This window comes from Lissotriton helveticus, chromosome 11 (assembly GCF_964261635.1).
Source record: "Lissotriton helveticus chromosome 11, aLisHel1.1, whole genome shotgun sequence".
Classification (NCBI taxonomy): domain Eukaryota; kingdom Metazoa; phylum Chordata; class Amphibia; order Caudata; family Salamandridae; genus Lissotriton; species Lissotriton helveticus.
Genome location: NC_136072.1, coordinates 616,795,819 through 616,812,618, shown reverse-complemented (window position 1 = coordinate 616,812,618; position 16,800 = coordinate 616,795,819).

Below are 16,800 nucleotides of genomic sequence, written 5' to 3'. Positions count from 1 at the left end.
TGACAGATGTGTGGTGGTACGAGTGCATTGTCATCACGCAGTCATGCAATTCCTGGTGTGAGTGGACAGTTACTACGCACGTACGGGACCTGTTGTGAGTCGAGTCCTATGGTGCTGGCGTTGCACTGTGTGCCTCATTGCCGTCATTGCTGATGTTCTGTGATTGCAATGTGTGTGTGCTGCATTGTCGGGGAGTTGCCCCAGCAGCTCTGATTCCGTGTAGCCTTCTCACTTTGAGGGAGAGTGACTTTGAATTGTGTGCTTTTCGGGGCATGTTTTATTTTTGACTTGGGTCATATGTGCTCTGGGACAGGTTTTGTGGCCTGGTGCATTGTTCGTCTGCCGCATGTATTGTACGGCATGGGTTGTGTGTGCACGTGGACATGTCGGAGTGTAACCTGCTCCTTTACGGATGTGATCCGCACTGGGCTACCTCCATGTCGATTTGTGGGCCATCTCATGTTTTTGGGCTGCTGCCATGCTATCGGGCATGCAGTGTTACTTGCTTAGTCAGTGTGGGTCACAGAGCCGCTGCTTTGCTGGATTCCGCACATGTGCATGGGTCGGTTGTGTTATTGGTGATCTGGAGGGGGTCTCTGTGCAGATTGTGGACAGGGGCCTACTTGGCATTTCTATGTGTGCTGCAGTGTGCCAAGGCTCTCAGTGACATGATCCAGAGTCACTGTGGTTGTGCAGTGTGCTACAGATAATTGTGCATGAGTGCAATTGTGCCTTTCTCCCCCTCTCCCCCCAGACCCTGGTCGTCACTCACCCAGTTGCTGTTGGGTCAGGTCATATCGTGCTGTGTCCAGGCCCCCAATTCCTGCCACCATTTCCACACTGCTGACTGGGGCCACCATTTTCTCCAGGTCATCAATCACCTCCAGTGTCGGAGGACTCCCACCTTTAGTCGGCCTTGCTGCCTTCCTGTTGGCGGCGAGCTTCTCCTTGGTTTGGCTGTGCACTTCATGCCAGCCCCTCTTGAGCTCCCCCAGTGACCTCCTCACCACTCCGACTGCATAGACGTTGTTGACGATGGCCTGCCATATTTCCGTTTGGGTTTCCAGTGCCGCAGTGGAGGGGGCGGACAGTTGTTGGCAGTGTCCTATGAACTCCGTGACAAAGATACGGACTTCCTGCGATCTGAACCATGTCTTCCTCTTCCTCTTGTCCTTGCCCTTCGGGGTTCCATGCTGGTCCTCCGTGGGGCTTGTGGTGCTCAGCTTGTTCTATGCACTCGGTCCGGGTGCATCCATTGTGCTACTCAGTTTGAAATGTTTTTTTGTTCTTTTTTTTCTTTTATAGTTCATTTTCCCACCAGACGCGTAGGATTTGCAAGCCTGTGGCTGGTTTTCTCAGATTTTTGTACAGCGATTGAGCTCACTGCATGTTTTTTTGCGTTCACATTTCGTATTTTTGTGGTGTGGTGTTGATTTTCTTGCTGATTTTTGACGCGTTTTCTGATGACTATCGCATGCTACCGCCTTGTTATAAATTCCACGTTGACACTGGGTATTTTCCCGTGATAGGCTGCGATGTTGAAAGTTTCGTTACGCTACTCTTGTGGTATTTATCACACGTCCTTGTGAATATACCCCTAAGTTCATAGATTCCTTCAGGTTTTAGGTTGGCCTACAGACAGCTTTAACTGCAACCAGTTCTTAAAAGAGTACAATAAGAAAATAGGGAGAGAGCTTTAAGACAGTCAAGTTTTTCACGTTTTGTCAATTCTTGGATGGGCTGTCCATCACGCCGTGGGTATTTTTGGATGCTACTTTTATGTCAATTGTGTTCCCATTAGGTTTTGGGACTGGGGTATCTAGCACTAATTTTGCAATTACAGCTTGCAATTGAGAACCAGTATTTGTTCTTTGGTGTGACAACAACATTCTAATTGCTGATTAATGGCTTTTTTTGTAGGAAGTGTGTATTATTCGATATTTTGACCTCACATAATGATACACTGCTATTCTGCAATTGCCATTTTACAGTCATTTGTTATATTTTGCTGTCAAAATTATATGCATTTTTTGTTTGTTTGCAAAATAGACATTCACAGACATACGCTTTCTTAAAAAAACATTGAAAATACATGCTCTATGGTACCTAGAATTATTCATCAGCCTAGTAAGAGAGTTGCAGCTACTATACGACAAATTAGTTTCTAAGGGGAGTTGTGTAAGAGAAATGTTTTAAGTCAGAGATGGATTAATACAGTCAGAGGTACCCTTTTTAAAGTCATCATTCAAGTTTGTATATGCACACAAACTGGCCAATCATTCGAGGACCTATAAACATTTGATGTAATACTCTTACTATTCTGCAGGGAGGATGATGTCCAGCAACAATCTTTATCTAAGGAACATTTATCAACTTTTTCTGACCAGAAGTCTTCCTCCCCCTTGATTGCCATCTTATTTGCTAATACAGCATTTCTCAAACTGAGGATCAGGACCCATTGGTTAGTTGTAAGCTCATTTATATATTTAGTCCAAAATGCACCATAGGGCCTCATTTTAACACAAACACTGATCGAGGCCTTACCCCATATTCTGCTGCAAAAGAGGCTTTTCAAATTTGCTAAAATCACTGCTATCAACACCAAGATTTTTGAGAAGCCTTGTAATTTTAGTGAACAGATGCAACAAGTAGTATCTCATTCTGAAAAGTGTTCAAGTACCAGGCCAGTTCATTGTCTTCCATTTTTATTGAAGGGTGTGGTCAAGGTTGTTATGTTTTCAAACAATTGCTGTTAATACATTAAACTCTTGGGTGTTAAAGACACGCTAGATACTTCCTCAGCACTGGTGTATGAATGCTGAGGACGTGTACAGCACGTCTAGGCACCACCCGCTGGGGAAGTGGTGGCACTCCACCTGTGGGCTCCACACCATATTACCCTACTAGGGTTGGATTCAGAAGATCTTCTGCTGCCACTCCCAAACCCTTCTCCGGAGATCTGGAAATTCCAGCACATGCACGGCACACAGCAGTGGCATAACACAGGCCCCTGCATCCCCCTTGGTGCGGGGGGCCCGAGCTTCAGGGGGCCCCCTCAGCACAGTAGTCAGTCCTGAGAGCTCTGGATACAATCCTGAACAGGGCCCGCTCCATGTACCTTGCAGGGGGCCCCCCTCAACTTTCGTTACGCCAGTGGCACGCGGCCTTCATAATTAGTAGTTGGGGATACAGCAATATGCCGGGGAAGGAGGACATTCTGGTAAACACTCTCGCCTGGGGGAGTGAATCTGGCACCAGGATAGATACCAGTGTTTCTCCCTGTGTCTCTCTTGAGTGCATTTCTGCTGCAGGATCATCGCTGGGATTGAGATCAGGCAGCAGGAATGCACCCACTGTGCCACCAGGAAGGGTTTTGTGTTGTCTTCAGGTCCCTCCCCAAAGGGTGCAACTATCTTTTGTTTCCATGCCCCTGGAGGCAGATTGGTCTTTTTTTAGGCTGATCTGCTCCCAGGGGCGGTGGAGTATGGGGGTGGTGGAAACCCACTAGACACTAGGGATGTCTAATTTTTACATTGTTTCTGGGGAGCTACCTCTTGGGATAAGGTTGCTTCCCAAAGGGGGCAATTATCTGTTGTTTCCACCCACCTGGGGCAGATAAGCCAGCTTTTAGGCCGAATTGCTCCCACGGGAGGGGGCCTGGAAACCCACTAGATACTAGTGATGTCAATATTTTACACATTATATTTTATATTATGTGTCTGGGATTGACCCCTGGGCAAGGGTCGCTCCCCAATATGGGAAACTATTTTTTTTACATCTTCTTGGGGTCATATCAACTGTTTTGTATGCTGATTTACCCCTGGGGAGGGGTGGAAACTCAATAGACTCAAGGGTATCTGCGACTGTATTTTATGGGGAGCAGCCCCTTGGACTGTGTGCTCCCAGAAGCAATAATTCTTTCCGCCCTTCCTCGGATGAGATTGGCCATATTTTAGGCCGATCTGGCACCTGGAGGGAGCCGCACACACTAGACACCAGGGAGAAGTTTCCGTATTTGAGGAGAGCTTGTTCTATTCTAGGGTGCCAACTATTTGCCTTTGCTTTGTACCCCCTTGGGTTTAGGTCACCATTTTTTGATTCCGACTTGCTCCTCGGATCAGGCTTCATAGTGTTTTACAATGCTATTTTATTTCTTATCATGTGCCTTTTTGACCTTAATGTTTTTTCATCTTTTTAGTGCAGTGCAAAGCTTTTCTTTGCGAAGTATCTTTCTAGTGGTTTTGGCATTGGTGGATCTGCAGTTTGTATGCTTGCATGTGTTTCATGAGGAATCTTTTTTATTTTTTGCCCATTATCTTTTTATTGAAAGTTAGTTTACAGCTCATTATAAGAAAGTACAACATGGGAGCCAAAAACCAACCTAGTATGACCGGAGACCATTTACTACAGAGCAAATGCACATAGCGCAGAGCCAGTGGTAAAGTACATGAAATAAAAAATAATACAGCAAGCATTGATCTGGCGTGTAAAAGGGTCATCCCCAGCATGGAATGTCACAAAGCAAAGAAAAAGAAACATAGAAACAACAGTATACAACAATTCCAGGTCAAAGTTTGCCATATACTGTTCTAAGATCTGGTCATAGGTGTATGGTATGGACGGGGAGGGAGGAAGGAGCGACCACTGGAGTTAAGCGCGGGGAGAAAATCAGTCAAAAAGCTGTTGAGCTCTCAACCTCGGAGGATTGAAGCATGTGAACTTCAAGCGGTTCAGATAATGGATCAGTGACAACAAACATATTGAAATTTAGCCTCAGTTTGTGGTAAATTATGAGAGAGTTGCTCCATCACCATCATGTGCCACAGGCGAGTGAACCATTGAGCAACGGAAGAGGCAGTTGTCCTCTTCCACACCACTGATATCGTACAGTGGCTTTAATGTGTCCCAGAATTTCGTTCTAAAAGGTAGTGATGAGGATGGAGGATTACCAGATGTAGCAGAAATCCCCATTGTCAGGCCGCACTGAAGCAGAGGGAAGACGTGGAGGGGTAGGTTGTGGAATAAGATTAGCTGGAATATAATGCCATTGATAAATTAGCTTATACACCATTTCCCTGAGTGATACGATCAATAAGTTTTATGTATATCACACCATGGGGTGTCCTATTGTTTGGTAGTTTGTAGCAGTAGTCTGCCAGTACATTTGGAATGTGTAGGTGCAAGGGGATGTGCTGTGTCGGAGTGTTCAATATGTATTACATCTGAGTCCCCTGGATCCATCATATGCTCTCACCAGCTTTTTGAAGGAAGTGTAGGGCCTAGCCACCCCTGAATAGAAGGAGGTGCACACCCATTGCTGCTATTGGCAATACTGGAGTTTTGCTGTTTCAGGAAGGTGGTAGTCAGCCTTGCATTGATGAAGGGATTTTATGGAGGTTCCTGCAAAGAGGTCACACAACTTCTGACATTCCCCCCCACCCCCATTTGGGGAAGGACTGAAGCAGCAGCACTGGAGTAATCTTTTAAGTTGCAGCCAATTGGCCTGCATCCAAGAAGATAGCAAAGAAGTTAGGGCTCAGATACCAAATATCCGGGGACCCTTGGAATGGTGCTAAGCTTTGCAGAGCAGGGAGATCCTGCATTGGTATAGTCAAATTGAGTGAGCAAGACTGACTTGGTCATATTGACTTTGTGCCAGACACCACCTCAAACGCAGCAAGGTTGACAATGATAGTGGGTATCCTGGTAGCAGGCTGAGAGACAGTGAGCAAAAGACCATCTCTGAACAGGCTTAGTTTATGGTGATGGCCCCCAAAGGGGAATCCCACCACAGCAGCCATGTGGTGGATGGTGATGGCCAGTGATTCCACCACTAGAGCGAATAGAAGTGATGACAACAGACAGCCCTGGCGTATGCCCCTGAGGATGTTAATACGAGCCATGTGTCACCTGATGACACAGATGGTAGCTGTTGGGATGATATATGGCTTCATATTTTAGCTACCATGCCCAGTATCAGACGTACGTTTGCCTATGTCTGCACAGAGGAAGTACCACTTCACCCTATCAAAGGTCTTTTCTGTGTCGAGTGACAGAAGGCATGCTGGACTGTTGCGGCAGTGGGACTTCTCAACTAAGTGCTCTATCCGGTGCACTTTATCCCCCCCTGTCTTTTGCAGATAAACCCCACCAGGTCAGGGTCAATGAGTTCCAGGAGACAGTGCTCTGGTGTGGTGATTAACATTTTAGTAAAGATTTTCACATCTGTAATGAGAAGTGCTATGGGGTGGTAGAAAGTGCAGTGGTCAGGATCTGTCCCTGGCTTGGGTATGAGTGATATCTCTGCTGGTGCTATAGAGGGCATAAGGCATGTGCATGCATGAATGAGTTGAACAGCTTTACCAAGTGGTCCTGCAGATTATAAAGAAACAGCCTGCAGAAAACAACTGGAAGCCCATCGGGACCTAGAGTTTGCTCAGGGGTAGGGCCTGAACTGTGCTGTGTAGCTTTGCAAGGGTGATTGGAGTGTCAATGAGCTTTGCATGTGGGGATGAATGGGATCCCAATCACAAGCATTTAGGTACTCCTCTTTTAACTGGGGAGGTACATCTTCACATGCGTAAAGGGTCTGATAATAATCATGGAATGCCCGCCGCTGGTCCCGCTCTGAGATCTCCAATTCCTTGTCCCCAACCTGAAGTTTAGCAATGTGTGCTCTAGCATGTGCTTGGTTGAGTCTTTGAATCAAAAGCGAGCCAACCTTGTTCCTTCCTTTGTATTACTTCTGCTTTAGTGCTAAAAGGAAACGTTCAGCCCTATTATTCTATGGGCCCTCATTTGACCACACAGCATAGCAAGTTGCCACTTGTTGCGTCTAGTTGGGGTTATTTGATCTTGCTTTTCCAAGACTATAATTTCCACCACCACATTAGATTCCAACATATGCGCCTCTATCGCTCTGGCAATGGCTATGCTGGAGGTCACCCCCCAAATGTGATGTTAAAACCCTCCCAGAGTGCATGTAACAAAGGGGTCCATTAGGATGGCGCACCCTAACGGAGAAGTGGACCGCCCGCTAACAGTGCGGGGGTCCCGAAAATGGCATTAGGATGCGCCCGCCACACAGGCGGGCGCATCCTGTATGTTTACCATTGCGGCGGGCGGAGCAGGAATCTCCGCCCGCCGCAATGGTAAAAGTGCACATTGTGCTTTTCAAAGCGCAACATGACAGGCACCGTGCGGTGCCTGCCATGTTGCACTTTGAAATGTGGGGGTTACCATAGGTACCCCCATGTGCACCCCCCAAGCCACGGACTCCCAGCGGGCCCGCAAGGGGCTCCCGCCATCCAAATCTGGCGGGGGGGGGAATTGGGCTGATGATGTTGGGCGGATTTCCTCCGCCAGGCTGGCGGTAGCCACCGCCAGCCTGGCGGAGGAAATCCACCCGACATCGTAATGGACCCCAAAGTGTCTGGCATGGCTTTCAGTTCAAAGTATTCAATAATCCCTTTATAGATCTCAGCCACATTCACTGGATCCCGGAGAAGCCTTGGAGGTAAGCCCCGTCATGACGGGCTCCAGCGAGATGAGGTAGCATCAAACCAGATCAGTTCTACATGGGTATTATCAGAGATATAGATATCTGAACTATCCGCCTTATCCAGATTGTTCAGGAGGGAGTGAGATAAGAAAACATGATCAATGCATGAGTACAATTCGTGAATATGAGAGTAGAATGAGTAATCCCGAGCATCCGGTTGCTTAGAATGCTAAGAATCTACAAACACCATTTCCGTGATGTTTCTTTTCGTTTGGCCCGACATGGCTCAAGTGCCCTGATCTGGGATTGCACTTCGATATAGTTCTGGGTGCTACTTCAGATTAAAATTACCACTGACGATGATGTCACACTCCACCTCCGCCAGTTGCTCATGCAATGTGAGCCTGAGGTAAAGGTCCTGCACGTCATTGGGGCATAGATGTTGAGAAGTGTGAAAGACTTATGGGGCCATATGTATCGAGCTAATTTGCTTTCGCAAACGCTGAAAGTCTCAGAATTTCAGCATTTGCAATCGCAATTTAGCTTTGTGCTATGTAGGTAAGTTTAAACCTACTTGCAAAATAAGGAATCTTAAAAATTGTGATTTCTTATTTCGAGCAAGCATTTACAGAATCTCAATTTGCGAATCTCTCAATGCTATGCTAGAAGGCATCACAAATTGTGATTTTGCCTTAAGGAATCACAAATTACCACCAACTTCAAGTTGGTGTTAATATGCGATTTCCTTTAAAAAAAGCACTTTTTTGATTCTTTCAAGGTGCCATGTGGCGCACATACATGCCTTTAGGGCATGAATGTGCGCAACATGTCCACACATGCACATTTCAATGGTGCAACAGGGAGTCCTTTTGGCACCCTTGCAACCTTGAAATTGCATTCTCAATTTGCGATTCACTAATTGGTAATCGCAAATTGAGAATGTCTTCCCATTCATTCCCATGGACCTCCTAGCCCATAGGAACGAATGAGAAGGCATTCCTTATTTGCAAATCTCAATTAGCAATTTGCAAATAAGGAATACGTAGGATTCACAAAATTTTTTGTAAATCCTACATACATTGCATTTTACAATTCTCAAATAGCGATTCTCTAAAAATCACTATTTGAGAATCGCAAATGTACCCTTTGATACATATGCCCCATTTGGTCCTCAACATCATGGTCGCAGTGAGTTGGTTGAGCAGTAAACTCGAACAATGGAATTCAGAATGGCTTTAAGGTTGAGCTTTTCTAGTACATAGTCCTGGACAGCTTTCTTTAGAATACTCTTGAAACATTGGATAAGGCAATTGGCCTGTGGCCACAGTGGAATGCTCTGATGCTTCACATTAAGATGACTGAGGGTGAACAGTCAAAATATCGAATTTTAAATATCGATATGGCAAAATATTGAGTTTTAAATATCGAGTGGACATAATATCGACTTCCAAAAATATAGTGGTGCAGAATATCGAAATGCAGGTAAGAAATATCTTTTTTAATCGACAGTCATAATATAGTTGTCAAAAATATATACCTTTTTTTGTGTTTTAAGTGTTAGTATATGGGTTAAAGGTATGTATTATTTTTATAAATATGTTTGAATTTTTTTAAAGTAATTAATTTTATGTTCATTAATTTTTGCGTAATTTAATTCCGCAGGGGGTTTTGAGTTTATAGGGGAATTGGGTGGGAAGTAATTTAATTATAATATATTTTTAAGAATTATTTAGAATTAATCAATTTTATGTTAATTACATTTTGCGTATTCTAATTCTGTAGTGGGTAGTGGGTTTATCGGGGAATAGGGTGGGAAGATATTTAATTGAAATTAATTAATTAATTATTTTATGAATTAATTATTTAGCATTTAATAATGTATAGTTATTTAAGTTACTTAATGTATTGTTAATGAATTATAAATTGATTAATAACAATGAATAATTAATTGGTAATTATGTTAATTGTGTTATTTTTTTATTAATTAGTAATTAGTTAGAGATTCATTATTAATACTTAATTTGTAAACATGTTAATTGTGTACTTTTTTAGGAGTGGGCTGAGGGTTGATAGGGGAGTAGGGTAGGAAGTAATTTAGTTTTAATATAATTTTTATTATTTTGTATATTATATTTATTAAAGGTTATTTTATAGTGTTTAGAAACTGCTCAATTTCCCTAAAGAATTCCCCTAACTTTGGACATAAAAAAAACCATATGGATTGAATCTGCTGCATAAAAGCCACATCTATTACAATTGACGCCAACAGATGTCCCCCATTTAGAGATCTTTCTTGGGGTATAGTACAAATCATAAAGGGCCATATAATGTTGAGTGCGCATCCTCCCTGTCATCAGAACTTGATTAGCAAGCAGTAGAGATTCCCTAATATTAACATCCTCGACCCCCAATTTTCTTCCCCATTTTCCTTGACAGACATCTAAATCATCAGAAAATGTCTGTACTATATGTACATAAAATTGACCAATTGGTGTTTTTTTCTTCATTTTTACAATAAGAAGGATCTTAACAAACTGTTGTTCATATCCGGGCCCTTGTTTCATTAAAAACAACGAATTTGGAGATATTTAAAGAACTTATGTTTGGCTAAACCGTATTTCGATTGCAAATCTTCAAACAATACCAATTGACCGTTATCACATAAATCCCCTAGGCAGTAAATTCATTTTGATCCCCATCTATAGGCCACTTGATCACTAAGAATTAATGGAAGAAGCCCAGGAGCTGCAAATGGGGTATAAGCATTCAGCTTGGAGACACATAGCTTATGCTTGACTTGCTTCCAAACCAAATAAGCTGCCTTAAGAATTTTTAATTTGGTTTTCTTAAAATAGCTTGGTTATATTATTTTAACTAAACATTTATTAGTCTCGTCCCCCAACCCGAATTCATATATTGATGGTCTATGACATGGCAAAATTTCAGCACAATCACTCACTACCAAAGGGCCATCGCTGCCCAATAATACGACATAAAATGTGGGATACCCCAGCCACCACGGTCCCTTGGTAGCACGATTTTCTTATAGGCCCTTCTCTGTCGACTATACCCCCATAGAAATCTAGAGCACATCCTCTCTAATTTCTTAAAACATGATACGGGGAATTCTAGGAGAATTGTTCTAAACATATATAAAAACTTTGGCAATACCAGCATTTTTAGTACATTGGATCTCCCATAGAGGCTTAAGTGCAGATGATCCCGCCGCTCCAATGTTGAATTGACCCTTGCCAATACTGGATTCATGTTCAGTTCTGGAATATCCCGACCGGCATTGAAATCTTAATTCCCAGGTATGTTACTTCTGGGACCGTAGCCACATTAGCCGGAGGATCACCGCCCAAATAAAAGACTTGGGTTTTGGATATATTTAGTTTATAGTCAGAAAAGCTCCCAAACTGGCTTGCCAATGTATTGATCGCAGAAAGTGCGGTAACAACATCTCTTGTAACAACAACAATATCATCAGTGTATGCTAATGCTCTATACTCCATATGCCGCAGTTGAACTGGTTTTATGTCCATATGCTGATTCAGTTTATTAAAAAAGAAATCAATATATAAGGCAAATAAAAGAGGAGAACAAGGGCACCCTTGCTGTGTGCCTCTACCTATCTTAAATGAACCAGACTCTTGGCCGGAAATTCGAATATTCGCTCCCGGACAAATATACAATGCCCTAACTGCTTGTCAGGTCTTGGGGCCGAATCCCTTCAGTCTTAAAACCTCCCACATATATGGCCAGGAAACCCTGTCGAATTCCTTCTCTGCATCCAACAGGATTACCCCCAGAGTTGTCTCGGTTGCTTGCGCCCAATCCAGAAAAGAAATCACTCGCCTCAAGTGGTCAGCAATATCTCTGCCCAGGATAAACCTGTGTTGAAAGTTGGAGACCAATACAGAGATAACTTCAGCTAAGCGCAGGGCGATGATCTTAGAATAAACTTTATTGTCAGAATTAATTAATGAAATTGGTCTGTACGAAGTGGGAAGTAAATCAGGATTATCCTTTTTCAAAAAGACAATAATAGTAGTTTTGCACCAGGACTCTGGCGCAATTCCTCTTTGCACAGCCAAGAATAAGGTCAGAAGTTCTAGTTTTAAAACTTGGCAAAAAGTCCTGTAAAATTCAAGGGGGATAACATCAGGACCCACAGCCTTGCCTACTGCCAATGATGTTATTGGCGCTTCCACTTCCTCCCAGGTGATATCTACATCTAATTCTTCCATTTGGTCATGTGTCAATTTTTGAATTGCCATATCGAACAAAACTCCTTCAATTTCTCCTCTACTCCAATAATTTCTTCCGCTGCATACAGCTTATGATAGAATTTACTAAACACATTGAGCACTTCCACTGAAGTATCCTGTACCTGCCCGAGGTGATCCTGAATCTTATTAATCCTATTGGCTATCTCTTTTTGGTGTTGTCTTTTCGCTAGGATCCAACCAGAATTCTCACCAACCTCATACAATTCAGACCTGTACATAGCGATTTTGGTGGCTAATTTCTCAGTGAAATTTGGATAAATCTTCATTTTTTGAATGGCAATATCACGTACGATTTATTACGTCTTTTGACCCTTAATTACCACCCCCATATGTTCTATTTCTAATAGCCTTAATTTATTCATCCCAATTTGAATTTCATCACAAAACTTTCGCTGTTTATCAATGGAATAACTTAACGTTTCCCCTCGGATCCACGCCTTAAAGGCATCACAGACAATAGGATCTGCGGCAGAGCCCCGTTATTCTTAACAAATTCATTAATCCATTTACACATTTGTTCACAATATAAAGAATCCATAAAAAGTTTGCTTTCAAAAGTCCAAGCTCTTGGTGACCAGCTACTTCTACAATCCAATTCAAACACAATAGGATTATGGTCAGATATGATTTTAGGTTTAATATCAAACCTAGCATTTCTTGCTTTCTCTGATGTTAAAAAAAAATAGTCTAAGCGCAGATGTTTTTTATGGGGCGCGGAATAAAAGTTTTCCCCCAAAGCTCCCTTACCATTAGCACACCATACATCCACCAACCTGAATTCGTTGACTAACCCCCTGGTAGCCTTGATAATGTTTGTTTTCTTCCCATCGTAAAAACGATCACTTGTTATATCAAAACCACCCTCCAAGTAGAGGTTAAAATCCCCACAAATGATTAGCGGGGATGGCCATGCCGCTAATTCAATACTCAAAAAATTCAACATATCTGGATCATCCAGATTAGGACCATATATTGGGCATATCGTCATTGGGGCACCCTCAATCCATAACTCAAAGTTAACTCATCGTCCCCAAATATCTTCTTTAACATGTTTGCAAATCCTCAAACCAAATTTTTGCAAAATCGCTACCCCTCTAGTGGTCGAGTTCTGCAGAGTGCAGCCAAGTAATCCCATACCCAAGTCATTCAGCCACTTCCGGTTATTTCATGCAATGTGGGTCTCGTGTATACTGAGCAGATCCACCTGCATTGCAGTTAGAACTTGGGCCATAATCCCCCTTTTCTTTTTATCATTCAGGCCACAGATATTTCATGAGCACACAGAAAATGTACCCATCATTATAAGAGACTAAGGGGCATATTACCAAGCAATAGCGATAATTATCGCTATTGCTTGGTTAGAGACAGAAATGTACCGCTGAGCTGCGGCGATTTTTATCGCAAATAAACCTTGGTATTACCAAGGTTTATTGCAAATGCGATAAAAATCGGCCGCAATGCATGAATATCGCTGAAAAGTCAGCGATATTCATGCATTATCGAGCTAATGCTCTTAGCCATGTTATCCACCTCCCATTGGATAACATGGCTAAGAACTGCTCAGGGCAGGTGTTAGCTTTTGGAGATATTCGCGCTTAGCGCGAATATCTCCATAAGTTGGTAATAGGAGATAACGATGTTAGCAACTGTTTCCAGTCGCTAACATCTTGGCACGCCCACTTTGCATGTCATTATTGATAAATATCACTGACATGCAAAGTGGAGCCCAAGATGGTCGCTATCTCCTACTAGCTGTCGCTAACTGGTGTTAGCGACAGCTAGGTAATAGGGAGATAATTTTATCTCCGCTTTCTTGGCTTTTAAAGCCAAAAAAGCAGAGATAAACCCCCTTGATAATATGCCCCTAAGTTACGTTTTCCTTGCTTGATCTGCCCACAGCCTAAGGTGTATTTCAACAATAGATAAAACATGGTCCCAAAAAATGTATTCCCCATAGCCTTGGTACCAAACAAATACCCTACCCGTACTACACTATTCATTGCCCCTCCACCCCAACCTCCCCAACCACCCCAGGAACACCCTCCCCCCTCCTGAACCCCCACCCAAAAGTGGCATAAGGACTGAATAGCCCTTTTAGTGATGGAGAAAAAGGATTGTGTACACTCCTCTTACCCCCACCCCTGACATAAAAAAAGAGAGAATGGAAAAAAAAGAGCGGAAGACTAGCTACTGAGCCACAATCCCACTATATTGTACTTAAAAATTCCTTCGCAGCAATCTCCGACACAAAAAAAAGTTTTTTGTCCTTATGGATAATTTCGAGTTTAGACGGGTTAAGGAGGAAGGCCTGTGCACCTTTAGCTTGAAATAGTGGGATCAACCATCTCTGTTGGACCAGGGCCTGGCAAAAATCAGGGCGAACAAAACATTTGCAGCCCTTCCCACTTCTCTTCCGATTCGACCTTGCTATATCATACAAAGACTCCCTGAGCAGAAAATGATTTAGACAAATCAATTTAGCCCTGGGCTTCTCATCAGACCCCCCTCTACCTCCCCCCAAATGAAAGGGAAATCTATGAACTCTCTGAAATTCTACTTCCCACTTCCATTGATTCAGTTCAGGAAAGGCCTCTGAAAATAAGTCAATAACAAATTGTCATATATCTTTGCCTTCTTTTCCTTCTGGAACACCTAGTATACGTAAATTGTTCCTTCTTGAACCATTTTCTAAATCAATGAGTTTCCATTTAATATCGTCTCTCACAGACTGTAAAGAAATTAGATTTGTTTTCTGCTGCACTATCTCATCCTCAATTATGGATATTCTTGCCTCCGCTTCCCCAACCCTTGGAGACATCTCAGTACATGTCTTTACAACACGGCGCACTGTATTTTGAAGTTTGCAGACCGCACCCTGTGTGCACAGTCCCTCCGCTTTAGTCTCCTCCCGATGTGTCATTATGGCTTGGTAAATAGTACTCAAAGTAATCTCATTTTCGGCCAAAACACCAGTACTGTTAATCTCTCTGGTTGCGCCAGTGCTACTGCCCAAACCTACATTAATCTCCCCAAGCTATGGTGAAAATGAATAGTCCCACACTAATGACCCAGTTTTATTAGATATTTCCTCAGATGCCAAATTGGAGCGATCCTTTGCTTTCCGCAGAGTTCCTTTATCAACAAAGACATCCGAACCCCTTTCATCGTCATCCTACAAGTCAGAGCTGGTCTCACTTCTATCATCTGCCCAACCACCTCCAATACTCTCATTGTCGGAAGAGTTAGATGGATCTGACATCGAGTAAAACTTTCCACCGAGTCCCCAGAACCCAAATCTTTCATCAAATCTTTAGCCACATTCTCCGTGCTACATCCAATATCTTGTAGTGCCTCTCTAGAGTTCTCATAAAGCGAAGGTGAAGATGAAGCAACCTCCTGAGGATTAACAGAGAGTACTGCTATCCTGATGTACACTGAGGAAGAATCAATGTTTCCGGTGCCTCTAATATATCCCCTGATTCATTCTTCATATTCTCATTCAAATTTTTATTTCCACCATGGGGTATTTAATTCTGGGATATATCCGACCCAGCACCTCTATTACTACATCCTAAATCTGGCAAACATACAGTGTATCCATTTGCCGTTTATATCAGTGCCCCTTGCTGCATTGGAGACATTAAATGCTTCTGCTTTGTTCTTAGCTCAGATGTAGCTTTTATTGGCACTAATGTTGTTGTAACTTTATTGCCAGATTGAGTTGTTACTACAGCCCTGATGAAACAGTATCAGGGCTCTTACCTTTCCCTTGCTGTTTTTTAAATATTCCCAGATTTTTTTATGATAGCCCTGCGGTGCTGTCTCCATTCCTTGAGTCCCTAGGAGGAGAGTTAATTTTTTTCTGCCGTGCGCCGGCAGTACCGCCTCAACTTTTGCCCGCAGAAACGGAGACATGTGCGGGTGGGGGTCAAATTTGTTGAAGCTGTTGAAGCTGCCGCTTGAGTCTTGGGACCCTTACTGCCGTTCTTGGGCGCCATTACTACCCATGTGCTCCGGTCCTGGGTTTCCAGCAGACCCTCCGAATGAGCCACAGCCACACGCTGCCACCGAAAACAGAGTGCTCCGGAGCTCCACCGATATCCGAGAGATCCACAGTGCTCGTGATGGGCAGCTCGCAGAGACCGCGGAAACCGCGGAGATCCCTCAAAATACAAATAGTGCCACAGCATGCCTAGAAGTTCTTCAACTGTTTCTCACAGCATTAATCGCCGGGAGATAAGCCAGGGGGGGTTAGCGCCGAGGAGCATTCCCAGCCTGCTCACACGATCGTTGCCTCTCATTTCTTCCTCGTTTTAATTTTTTTGAAGTAATTAATTTTATGTTAATTAATTTTTGCGTATTATAATTCCGTAGTGGGTTGTGGGTTTATAGGAGAATAGGATGGGAAGTAATTAAATTATAATGTATTTTTTAAGAAATATTTAGAATTAATTGATTTTATGTTAATTACATTTTGCGTATTTTAATTCTGAAGCGGGTTGTGGGTTTATAGGGGAATAGGGAGGGAAGATATTTCATTAAAATTAATTATTTAATTATTTTCTTAAGGTTTAGTTAGCATTTAATAATGTATAGTTAATGAAGTTACTGAATTTATTATTAATTAATTATACATTGATTAATAACAATTAATAATTAATTGGTAATTATGTTAAGTGTGTTTTTTTAGTAATTAGTAATTAGTTAGATATTAATTACTAATACTTAATTTGTAAATATGTTAATTGCATACTTTTTTTAGGAGTGGGTTGAGGGTTGGAAGTAATTTACTTTTAATATAATATTTATTATTTTTTATATTATATTTATTCAAAGTTATTTTATAGTGTTAATTGTGTGAATTAATTTAGATTTGATGGTTATTCATTTTATTGTTAATTGTTATTAGTTAATAATTAATTGTTACTTAATTATGTTAATTTATTAATATTTTACAATATTGAAGGTGACATTAATAGGGGGAAATGATGGGAGGTAAATTAGTTT